The following is an 11,178-nucleotide window of genomic DNA, read 5'->3' on the forward strand; positions in this document are numbered from 1 at the left end:
AAAATCTTAAAACTGACGATAGATGTGTACTAAGACAGCAACGGTTACGCAACAGAACTTGCCCAAGATTCCGCTCATTTTTAAGATTTCATCACTATTAATGTAATCCCATGATATATATCAGCATATCACCACAAGAAACTGATATTAATTATTTTAGCGCATTAACCTTTTCAAAAATATATAAACAGTGTACAGAGTAGCGTGTCTCACTGTATCCATGGTAACATTATACTTACTGTTTCTTGTACGTGACATCTAAATCACGCCCATGAAATTCTAATATTCTTCTAATATTATTCTAATTCAATGTCATATGTCATAAATGAAATCAGGTATTATTATTATTGTTCATTTCCCCCCCAAGTAAAATAGCCTATGGTATATCATACGAGTGACCATAACGTGACCGATTACGCATGCGTAGCTGATGGGAGTTTCGGAACTTTCTTACCATACTTTGCGGATTTCTTGTCGTGTTACTCCAGATATACAACACTGTGTCAATAAAATGATGTAAGAAACTGATTTCAACAGCACGTCTAACCGCTGAATGATGAGGGAAATTTTTATGTTTGAATGACTGGGTAGATTTGTGAACAGTGGTTTGATAAAAGACATATCTGTTGTTCAGCAAATGGAAGTTTTCAGGGCCACCGTAAGGTCATGAGTTTCCCCACCTGGTTGCCATATTGGACACCGCTGATTGCGAGATTAAGTTCAACTCAGCAGCTACTGTACTCGGCCTCAGAGTGGCGACACAGCATACATGTGGACTTTATGACGTAACTTTTTAAGTTTGCCAGTATTTTTGCATCACAGTGGAGATATATGGAGATACGGGCATTGCAGTGTTATATAATATAGCTTTGAATCAATGAAAAGAAACAAAATGCTACAAAAGAAAAAAAAAGAAGGAATAAATAAATAAATATTAAAAACATTCATAAAAACAGTTTAAATGTTTTAGGATTACAAAAATGCAAAATCACCACATGAAGGTATTTAAAATACATTTGAAATAAAGGCAAAAGCTAAAAATGCAACAGCTATCTAAATTTTGAAGCCATATTGTTGCAGTATTGTTGAACGATACAGCGGATTGCTTCTGTTACATTTTTAGCAGCCATCCAGATATTTTCCAGAAAGTGCTGCCAACATTGGAACCAATAATGTGTCTTCTTAAAATTTATTGCATTTGTGGAATAAAAATAACACCATGCAGACGGAGTGGTATTAAAAACCGAATTCTAATATTAGCCATGAAAGGAGAGCATTTAAACCAATGTGCTTTTTTGTTCCAATTTCTTATCTCGTCTTACCCCACTAAGGGGAGCTCTTTGCCTTCAATCGATGTGTAATAACACTACATTGACTTTTATTTCCTTGCTTTATGTTTTGTGCTGACTAATGTTAAAAATTTGTCTTAATCAAGCTGCACTGGCATTTTTATTTTCCTTTGGATTGATAAAGTACCTATGATAATACTTGCAATATTTTTAATTTGTCTGTTATGTGTTTAGTTTGATGTAACTTTATTCTACTACAATTACATCAGTTGTAAATTAGTTGTATATTTTGCAGTCTAAACGTTGGTTCATGGCATAATAACTGCTCTAGTTATATCTTGAGCTACTGTTGATTTTAAAATGGAAAGCATCATTTATTTGTTTGTACGACATAAATCACTTGAGCTCACTTGTTTCTCAAAAAACAGGGGACATGTTAGAGCTGATATTTCTTACTACCTTGTTTAAAGCTGCATGTCACATTTATTTAGCCTATTTTAACTAAGACACACAGCACAGGATGTATAGAGAGATATGTATATAATTATATTATCCATTAATCAAATAATCAAAATCTATCATTTTGAATTTAAGGGGTAAATTTTATATCAGTGAAACATTCTTCAGTTTTTATCAGTCATGTGAGCCTATAAGGTTGAGACGAAGTATTAAATGAGCCATAAAAACCTTTCTAAGTCTTAACCTTGAAAATCAGACAGTGCAACCTATTTTTGAATCTATTTGTACACCGCTGCAAGGGTCAGACATGACAGAACACTTTGATTCAAATGTGCCACTCGAAGTCTCTTCTTCTCTCCAGCGGATGATATTTGAAATGAAACATGGCTTTCACAATCAGCCCTTTATTGGATTCATCAATCACACACCTCACAGTGACAGCTGAGTTTATCTTTAAAGGACTAGGACTTCATTACAGGATGGTGACACACAAGGCAGTTGCTCTATCTGTTTGCGTTGCGATTCATCTGGTTTAAATCATATTTTCAATCTCTCTGCTTAATCTGTGTAATACAAAATTTGGCAATGTTTCTCATGTAGTGTATTTCACGGTATTTACATAGTAGATCTGGGGTAGGATAACTATGTTTTGAGCTATCATGGGTCTATATTGAAGCTAAAAAGACTACACGGAGAGCAAACTGCCTAATAATGCAACCAACATTTACCTATTCCAAAAATTTACTGAGTCCTTCACAGCTGCCATGCTTTGTCACGTGGTGCTCTGATTGATCGGCTCATTCCAGCTGCCTCAAGCAACTCCTTCTGTTACATCTTTTGGTCAGGATTTGGTCAGGTGAAACAACTCTGCTTGACAGTGGCTTCACTGGCTGTCTTGGTTAAAGACAACTCCCACTTGTTTCCTGATTTCAGCCATGATCTCTGTCAACAAGACAGAATCTGCCAGAGGCATCCGTGGGCTCTAATTAAGTCCTGCAAATGAAGAGAAGTTTTATCCAAATTCTGGCTCATGGACAGATGTTAAATTATAATAAGTGTAAATTATGTACATATCCATAATGAACTGCAATTTATGAGAAGGCAGGAATATAAAGATTGTGTAAATTATTATTAGAAGTAAAAGTAACAGTACTGTAATATTCTGTGAGCTAAAGGACATTCCAAGCACTCATTACATTCAGTCATAATCTGATGAGTATAATTGGTGTATACTTCTACATTTTCATTTGTCGCCCTGAGAATGCAAGTGATTGTCTAAACTGCAGTGTCCTTCTTACAAACTCAGCTTTCCTTTGAAGCAGTGGTTTAGGCTGTCTCTTCAGAGAGAAATACACACATTTCCTTTTATCATGACCTACCTTTAAGCAGGCACTGCCTCACTTCTCCTGCCTCATAGCGCAGCCCGGCGCAGTTGGTAAAATTCAGAGGGAGACACGGCTCAGGCAGAGGGTACTCTGTTTCCTTGTCATTCACCACCAGTTTGGTGGGGCAGTGCATGGGGCCAAGAACCTGTACAGTGAAAAGGAAGCAAACTTTTGTTTCAGTCCCTCAATTTGCAAATTCATCAAATACAGTGAAATCTATGTCTGAATATATTGGTTTAATTAAATGTGAAATTAATCATCAGTCAGCACAGTCTTTGCATGTCCCTGTAATTTCTTAATGAACTCAAATGGTCCTGCAAAGGACGAGCATAGCATACTTTAATGGACCCTTAGTGCCCGCAATGACAGCGTCATTTGGTAGTCGGGCTGCAATTGAAAAGGCACACAAGGCCATCCTCTTCCTGGAGAATTTCATCGTCACAACCACTGATTCATCCACTCCTGTTAAACATTCAAAAACATTAAATTATTGAAAGCATCAAATAAATTAGCATTAAAATATTGTTTTAGACCTCTGCAGCTTATTTACAGTGTCATCTTTATATATTTTATATATATAAGTAAAAAAAAATCATATATTCAAAAAAATTGCTTACATTAAACTAAAAAAAAAAAGCTTTTTATATTATTATAGATAGCTTTTGGGGAGACATGCAGTTACATATTCTCCTGCCAGTTTTACCGTATTACTGTATTCTCTGGGGGGATTTGGATTAGTGTGACATTTTAATGATAAGTCTTGGATTTTCTGTGTGAAATTCTGTCCTGGGGTGTTTACATTTTAGACAATTCATTTAAAAGTGATTCCTCTGTATCACACAAAGTGTGCTTCTCTTCCTCTATTAGATTTTTTTATGACAAGGCTCAAGTGTGCGTTTGTGATCGCTGAAGCACGCCCTGTGGTAAATGATACTAACACACATCCTATTTCTCCCACATGATCTGAATCATACCTGAGTCAAGCAGCACCCCTGTGGCTTGGATGGACTCTGGCCTTTCACCATTGAACACCATCAAAACAAACTGCAGGCAGTACATCCAGCAGAGCTCCTCCACCCAGCTCCTTCTGCACTGATCGGGGAATGTCGAGCTGAGGGGAGCCAAAGTAGGCTTTTACCAGCTTCACATCCCCAACCGCCTCCTCTGCCAGCAGCCTGCGCACCTCAGCATACACATGGAAACAGCGGGACCAGATGGCCTATGAGGAAAAGGGCAGATGATCCAGTCTCGCTACAGAACTAAACATTTGAACCTCAAGTTTCACCATGAAGTACCATGAACCATCATTTTTGCTAGTTTTGCTTCTTATATGAGTCTTGTGAGCATCAAATTTGTATTGTCGTGGCAGTAATATTCAACTAATCTGCAGTGGAGAGTAAATGTAAACTCATTTATTTTTGTGCCACATTAAGCAGAGATTAAATAGTAATATTATATTTATTTATATTTAATACCTGTATTTTTTCACCTTATAGGAAATGTTTAAGATATTGAAAAATATGATTGTCTGCTATTTTCCTTTGAGTTAGATGAGAACATCATGAGCAGTGGTCTGTCTGTTAGGATGCCTAATTATGAAGCTACAGTCAGCAAACTGCTTGCTTTGCATAGACTGGATACAGCTATCCTCAATCTGTCTTAAGATAACAAAACACAATTATTAGCTCCATTAAAGTGTATTAATTTACACTTTGTATCTTGTGTTTTGTTCATCCTTTTTATAATCTGTTTTAGACATTTTATACCCTTCAGAACAATTTGCTATTTCATAAATGGTTTTGCACTGGAGTATTGCACTGACATGCCTACAAGATATAACATAAAGAAAATATAATATCCTGAACTAGCTCACAGTAGATACATTTTCAACTTTTTTACAGATCTAAGGAAGCCATTCCTCTCCATTTATAGTGTTTTTATTGTGCTAAAATAAGCTGCTTTATTTAATTTTTAACCATTCGTACATCAGTATATACTGACACAAGTCCAACTGTATCCTGAAATGTTACATTTTTGCTACATAACATTTAAAATGATTACTTTTATTTTTCATCCTGAAACAAATATTTTCTTTTGTTGTGGTAGCTTCAAAACAGCACCTTCAATTACCCCTACTATTAGCAAGTGACACCAGAGCAAAGCTGTACAGAGACCACTGCATCCCTTCAACCTTACCTCCATCAGGAAGACATGGTTTTTCTTGGCTGTGGCAACGAGGTCTTTCACCTCTCTGGAGTTCATAGCAAAGGGTTTTTCACACAGCACATTTTTCCCAGCCTTGAGGAACAGCATGCCAACTCTCCAGTGTTCTGTATGCAGCATTCCCAGATATACAATGTCTGTGGGAACACAAGTTTTTTTTCCCAAACAATAAAACCGTCACACCCTTATCTCCATTTGTGCAGTCAGATTATTCCCAATTTACCAATTTCTGGGTCATTGGCCAGCTCCTCATACCTTAGCCTTAGGAATACCTTCCTTCGGGGCAAAATCTTTGGCACGATCAATACTCCTTGATGCAATGACTGCAATCTATGCATAACAAGAAAAAAATGCACACACACCTTGCAGATCTATTTAGTTGAAAGGACATATCCTGTGTGACAGCGCAGCTGCACTGAGCTTGTTTATATTGCGTACCTGATGATCTCCAGGAGGCAGAGTCTTAATGGCCACACTGAAGTCATGGCTGATCTTTCCAGCTCCACAGAGTCCCCATCGAGTTGCCATGTTGAATTATATGGTAAGTGACAAATGAGTAGTGTGTTGCTTCAGTAAAGATCTCAGCTGCTGGCGAGATGTAACCTTGGAAAGTTTGCACGTTCAGAGGAAGGATCCCACTAAACTATTGTGCCTTTGTGATAGCAGATAGAAGGCTCCTGCATTACATGCTGGAGAGGTAGTGACTGTAACACACACATGCACACACACATACACGTATGCACACACACACACACGCACGCACGCACGCACGCACGCACACACACACACACACGTATGCACACACACGCACGCACGCACACACACACACACACCTTGCTGTTTTGCTACATTGTTGCTGATACAGGTCTTTCAATCCAGGTTGAAGTTGTTTGAACCGGTTGTGTCCAACAATCTGTAACATGGGGATCACCGGGGCCCATCATTAACATGAAGTAGTGCAGAGTTTAATGTGTATAGGCCAGGGTGAGGGATCACCTTGCCCATAGATCAGCAGTCTTCCACAGTACTTCAGGTCAAGTATCGGAACCAGGAGGTGCTTTGTTTTCCACTGGGAGAGAAACTGATTAACCTGAAATGGCTTGACAGCCACAGAGAAGCCAATGATTAAACCAGAGTCTTGTGGGGGTTGCTGGAATAAATAGATATGCTGGCTTCACAGAATGCTCATGGAGCCCAACGCAAGGTAATTTAACTGACCAGTAAGCTGAGCCAGGATGACTATGGAAAAGCATCAGCACACTTGCCCTTGAGCTAATAATTATCTATTTAGCCAGACAGGTGGTTGTGTAAACTTCCTGCAACATGCTGCCAGTAGAGGACACTATGTTGTCAGCAGAGATTACTTTCTTCGTCAAGCTCTGAGGATTTGGCAAGGCTTATCTAAGGAATTATCTACAGGTTTGCAAAATCAGGTGACTCATGCAAATGGACAATTTACTTTCAAAAGTATCTGCCAGGAGTCAATGGAGGTTACTGAGAACATCAAATCAGGTTAGCTGACAACTGTTTCAAATTCAACTTAAAAGTCCATCTTTTCCATTAATTCCTGTCATAAGTATATGATTTATTTTCCTGGAGCTACTGCATGCTGATTGGAATTCAGTGGAAGGCCAATCATCATGTCTGCAACATCCTCATTATAAAAGAAAAGGGAATTTTATCAATGGCCTCTCACTGGCTGCTTTCTTTTTGTATTTCACTTCCAAATGAATTCTGGGAGCTGTGTGCCGTTGTCATAACAACAAGGTATCAGCTGGGCAATTTGTATGCAAATGGATTGGGCTTGGCCTGATATCCTTGCCTATACCAAAAGACCTGGTTGCCATGGGAATGCCCAACTCCTCCTTGAGTCACTTTTACATTTTTGGGGTAAAACACACATCCGCATTTCTTTAACGGGGTGATTCTGTGACATCACCACAGGTAATAAGAAAAGAGAGGTAGAAGTGTGATAGAGGAAGTGTAACCAGAATGGGAAAGTGCAAGTAGATTTTGAATTGGTGTGAAGCAATGAATTGGTTCCATGCTGTTTGACTCAGCTGCCAGCAGAAGGGCGCATAACGCAGAGGCTCAGGTGGTCAGAGAATGGTGCTTTGGTTGGGATTTGGACAGGTTCGCCCAACTGTATGGCACTTGGACTTTACCCAGTATCACCCTCAGGATGCATAAATGCCACCTCTTCGAGTAGAAAGTGACAACTAGGTCATAGTGAATCATACTTTTGCTTTTAATGAAGCAAAAGCTAAAAAGTGGCCATCATATACTCTTCAGCCACATAAACTGAAATTGCATTTCTTAACCTGCTGTGGCTGGACTGGAAAGAGGCAGATGGTAAAGACAGCTGATTTGTCAAGTTATTCAGAAAACTGGCGTGCAGGAGGAAACCAGGAAACTCATTAATTCAGCACGGGCATGACGATTGCCTTCCATTCGTATCACTTCTCACTCTATTTATTTGATTAAGAATTCATGCATCATCTCTTGTCTGCATCGTTATTCCACTGAGACATGGAAGAATGACAGTCGATGGGTCATGTGACCAGTCACAAGTTTCCTTAGAGTGGGTGGAGAAACTTCCCTGTGAAGGTATTTGATCACAGCAGACAGCTTTGTTTCACACTTTGTCATATCATTTCATCTGTGTTGCTGTCAGGAACAACCTCTCCACCACCCAACCTCGCTGTAATACTAACAGCACAGAAGTATTAATTGAGTTTTTCTTGAATGATTGAATTATTTAGGCTTGCACGTGAAATATTTAAAATTTGTAAGACAAGCTGAATGAATCTTATCTGCTTTTTTCTTTTGTTTAACACTTAATTAATTTTAATTTAAGGTAACTTGTGAAAAGAGTAAATGCTACAGTGGGATTCTGCAAACCCGATTACCATTAAACTGCTTGATATTTCATCACCAACTTTAAGTAAAGGGGGGAAAGGAGCACAGAAAGTCACCCTAATCCTGTTTTGATTGAAGTAGATATGCAGAGGGCTTTTTACCCCCTCCTTCCTCCAGCTGGGAAAGTGAGAGCCATCTTGGTGATGCTTTTTTTTTTTCTTGTAGGGGAGAGTCGGGGGGTTGTACTGCAGCAGTTATGGGAGCCCCATCACTGCTTCATCTCTCTCTCAAGGTCACTGCAGAGGACGAGTGACAGGCTAGATGAGTGCCAGCCATTTTGAGGGGAGGTTAGGAGTTTGATGAATCTAGGAAGGGAGAGGGAGGTGTGCAACGAGGGGTAATAAGTCATTTTGTCAATGCTACTGCATGTTCTGATGTGTGGGCTAGACTTTTTTTTTTTTTTACTAGAACAAGTGTGATAGAGGGGGAGTGAGACGAGCAAGCAAAAATGGGAGCCTTTGAGCCACCCAGCATTGTGCTGGCCCTTTGAGAGTCCTATCTTTGTCTGCCGCACAAACACACACAGGGAGGCTGAACTATGGAGCAAACGCCGACTGGACCAGAGCTGACTTACCAGCACATGATTTGGGTGTTAGTGTTGGTGAGGAGGGGAGGATGAAGACTAAATTCACACACACAAAGAGCTATTATCTCAAGTTTTCAATTTCAATCATCTTTCTTTGGGTTTTCATGTTTTTATTCCATTCAAATTCACATTTTCAATGGTGAGGTGCCTTATCTCCATATAAAATGATAATGAATATACTCAGCAGGCAGGTTATTATATGGCTGATAATTTTACATTATAGACTGCTCCAACAAAAATTACAGGAACACTTTTTTTCAGAATTTAGCATTAAATCAATTAGGCCTCAAACCCCAAAGTTGCACTAGTTTTGCATTTGGCTAGGGTCAGTGTCTCTATGGTAGCATGAGGAGAGGTTGCGCAGTTAGGCCAACACCTATGCTTTGCTGTGTCTCCCAGCACAGTGGTACCAGCATGGAGGAGATTTCACGAGACAAGCAGTTACTCTAGGACAGCTGGACAGGACTGTAGAAGGTCATGAAACCATCAGCAGGACCTATATTTGCTTATTTGTGCAAGAGGAACAGGTTGAGCACTGCCAGGGCCCTACATAGGCCCTCCAGTAGGCCACTGGTATGAATCTCTCTCACCAAACAATGAGAAACAGACTTAATTAGGGTGGCCTGAGGACCCGAGATCCCTAAGTGGGCCCTCTGCTTATTGCCCAGCAGCCTGAAGCCTTAATGGCGCTTACCATAGAATACTAGAATTGGCAGTTCCAACATATTATGCTGCCTATAATTAGTTTATCAATGAAGGCATGCACAAACCACTAAAGGCTAGGCAAAGGCACTGCTACCACTGACTAGATGCTACGCTAGCCTGACATAAATCCACTGGAACACCTCTGGGACATTATATTTTGATCCATCCAAAACTATCAGGTTGCACCCCAGACTGTCCAGGAGCTCAGTGATGCCCTGGTCCAGATCTGGAAGGAGAGCCCCAGAACACCATCTGCCCTGAAATTGACAGTGCATACATGGGGGCCATACAAACTACTGAGTGCGATTTTGAGTTTGAAATGAAATTTCATCAAAATGGACCAGCTTGCTGCCTCATTCTTTTACTTTGATTTTGGGGATGTCTTTGAATTCAGCCTCCTGTAGCTGATCATTTTCATTTCCATGAAATATTGTGGAATCCATCTATTCCTAACAAACTGTGCCGTGATGTTAATGAAGCATGATTTTTTTTCCCATTAGGATATGGTATGTTTTCAAAGTGGTCCTTTAATTTTTTTTTTTTTTGAGCACTGTATATGTAGTCACTGGTGCTTAGTTGTCTATTACACCAAATTTAGCACACTTACTGATATACTGACATAGTACTCAATCATAACCTCTGTCAAATCCTCTAATTTTAAACCCAAATTCAGTCTGAGGTAAATTTATTTTACAGTTGGACTATGCCATTGTTGTATGATATTTATTTAGATAAACAGTTCATCAAAATTTGAACTAAACCTGCAGGCAGACATACAAGGTAATTTTTCATGATTGCCAGTGCACAATTTCTTTTGCCATTTTTCTGCTACATTTGGACTTGAAACAATTGCTCTTGCCAAATAAAGTCCTTCAAGCCCATGATTGGTGAACGTTTATGTCTGTTTGAGTTATCGGTTCTGTTGTTCCAGTGGAGTTGTTACTGTCTCCATTAACTGCATAGTCAATCTAGGAAACATGACACAACACTCACTCACTTTGCTTTTTTTTTTTTTTTTGTTACTGTATCTGTTTCCCTCAGACACACGTGCTATAAAGAACCGAAGTTGGGTCTCCACCTTGTATCAGCAAGATTGTGTGAGGTGATATGGACTGCATCACAGAGCCCCTTCTGAGGTGAGAGTGGTAGACATGGCTGGAACTGAGATATGGAGCAGATACTAACCTCTACCAACAAGCTGATAATACCTTAGAGTGTTTGAGGAATGTCCATTGTGGAGTGTGGATCTGTCACCCCCATGATGTTCTGCATGTCCAGTAGGACAGCTACACACACACAAAGCATTCTGCTGAGGTGAAAGTGCATGTGATCTCAGATAGCAAAGCCGTTTCTTATTGTGAAACCTAGTTATCACTATCACCAGGTAGTCATGACAATGCAAAATCTAACTGCTGAACTATTGATAGGTGCACAACAGCATCCTCAGAGACTGTAGTTATTGAGAGCTTTTCTCAGAGGGACTTAAATACAGTGTAGAAATCCAAGTATCCATACCCATAATGACTTCAAAAGTAGCCTATCACTACAAACTATAAAAACTACACTCTTCATTAGTCAGATTTCTGTAAGGCTATAGCACTTTTACAAAAAG

General features: G+C 39.5%; 1 pseudogene across 1 annotated transcript; it reads right to left on the reverse strand.

The window, feature by feature from the left end:
* Positions 1-2,631: 2,631 nt before the first annotated feature.
* LOC146678298 (trans-1,2-dihydrobenzene-1,2-diol dehydrogenase-like) lies at positions 2,632-5,988 on the reverse strand (annotated as a pseudogene). Its single transcript, XR_014907206.1, has 7 exons — positions 5,795-5,988; positions 5,580-5,686; positions 5,330-5,493; positions 4,108-4,352; positions 3,478-3,595; positions 3,128-3,285; positions 2,632-2,741 (listed from the first exon to the last, which is right to left on the reverse strand). The product of XR_014907206.1 is annotated as a trans-1,2-dihydrobenzene-1,2-diol dehydrogenase-like (transcript).
* Positions 5,989-11,178: the final 5,190 nt, after the last annotated feature.

This window comes from Rhamphochromis longiceps, linkage group LG1 (assembly GCF_057381845.1).
Source record: "Rhamphochromis longiceps isolate RC_006_pf linkage group LG1, R_longiceps_female_GT1.1, whole genome shotgun sequence".
Taxonomy (NCBI): Eukaryota; Metazoa; Chordata; class Actinopteri; order Cichliformes; family Cichlidae; genus Rhamphochromis; species Rhamphochromis longiceps.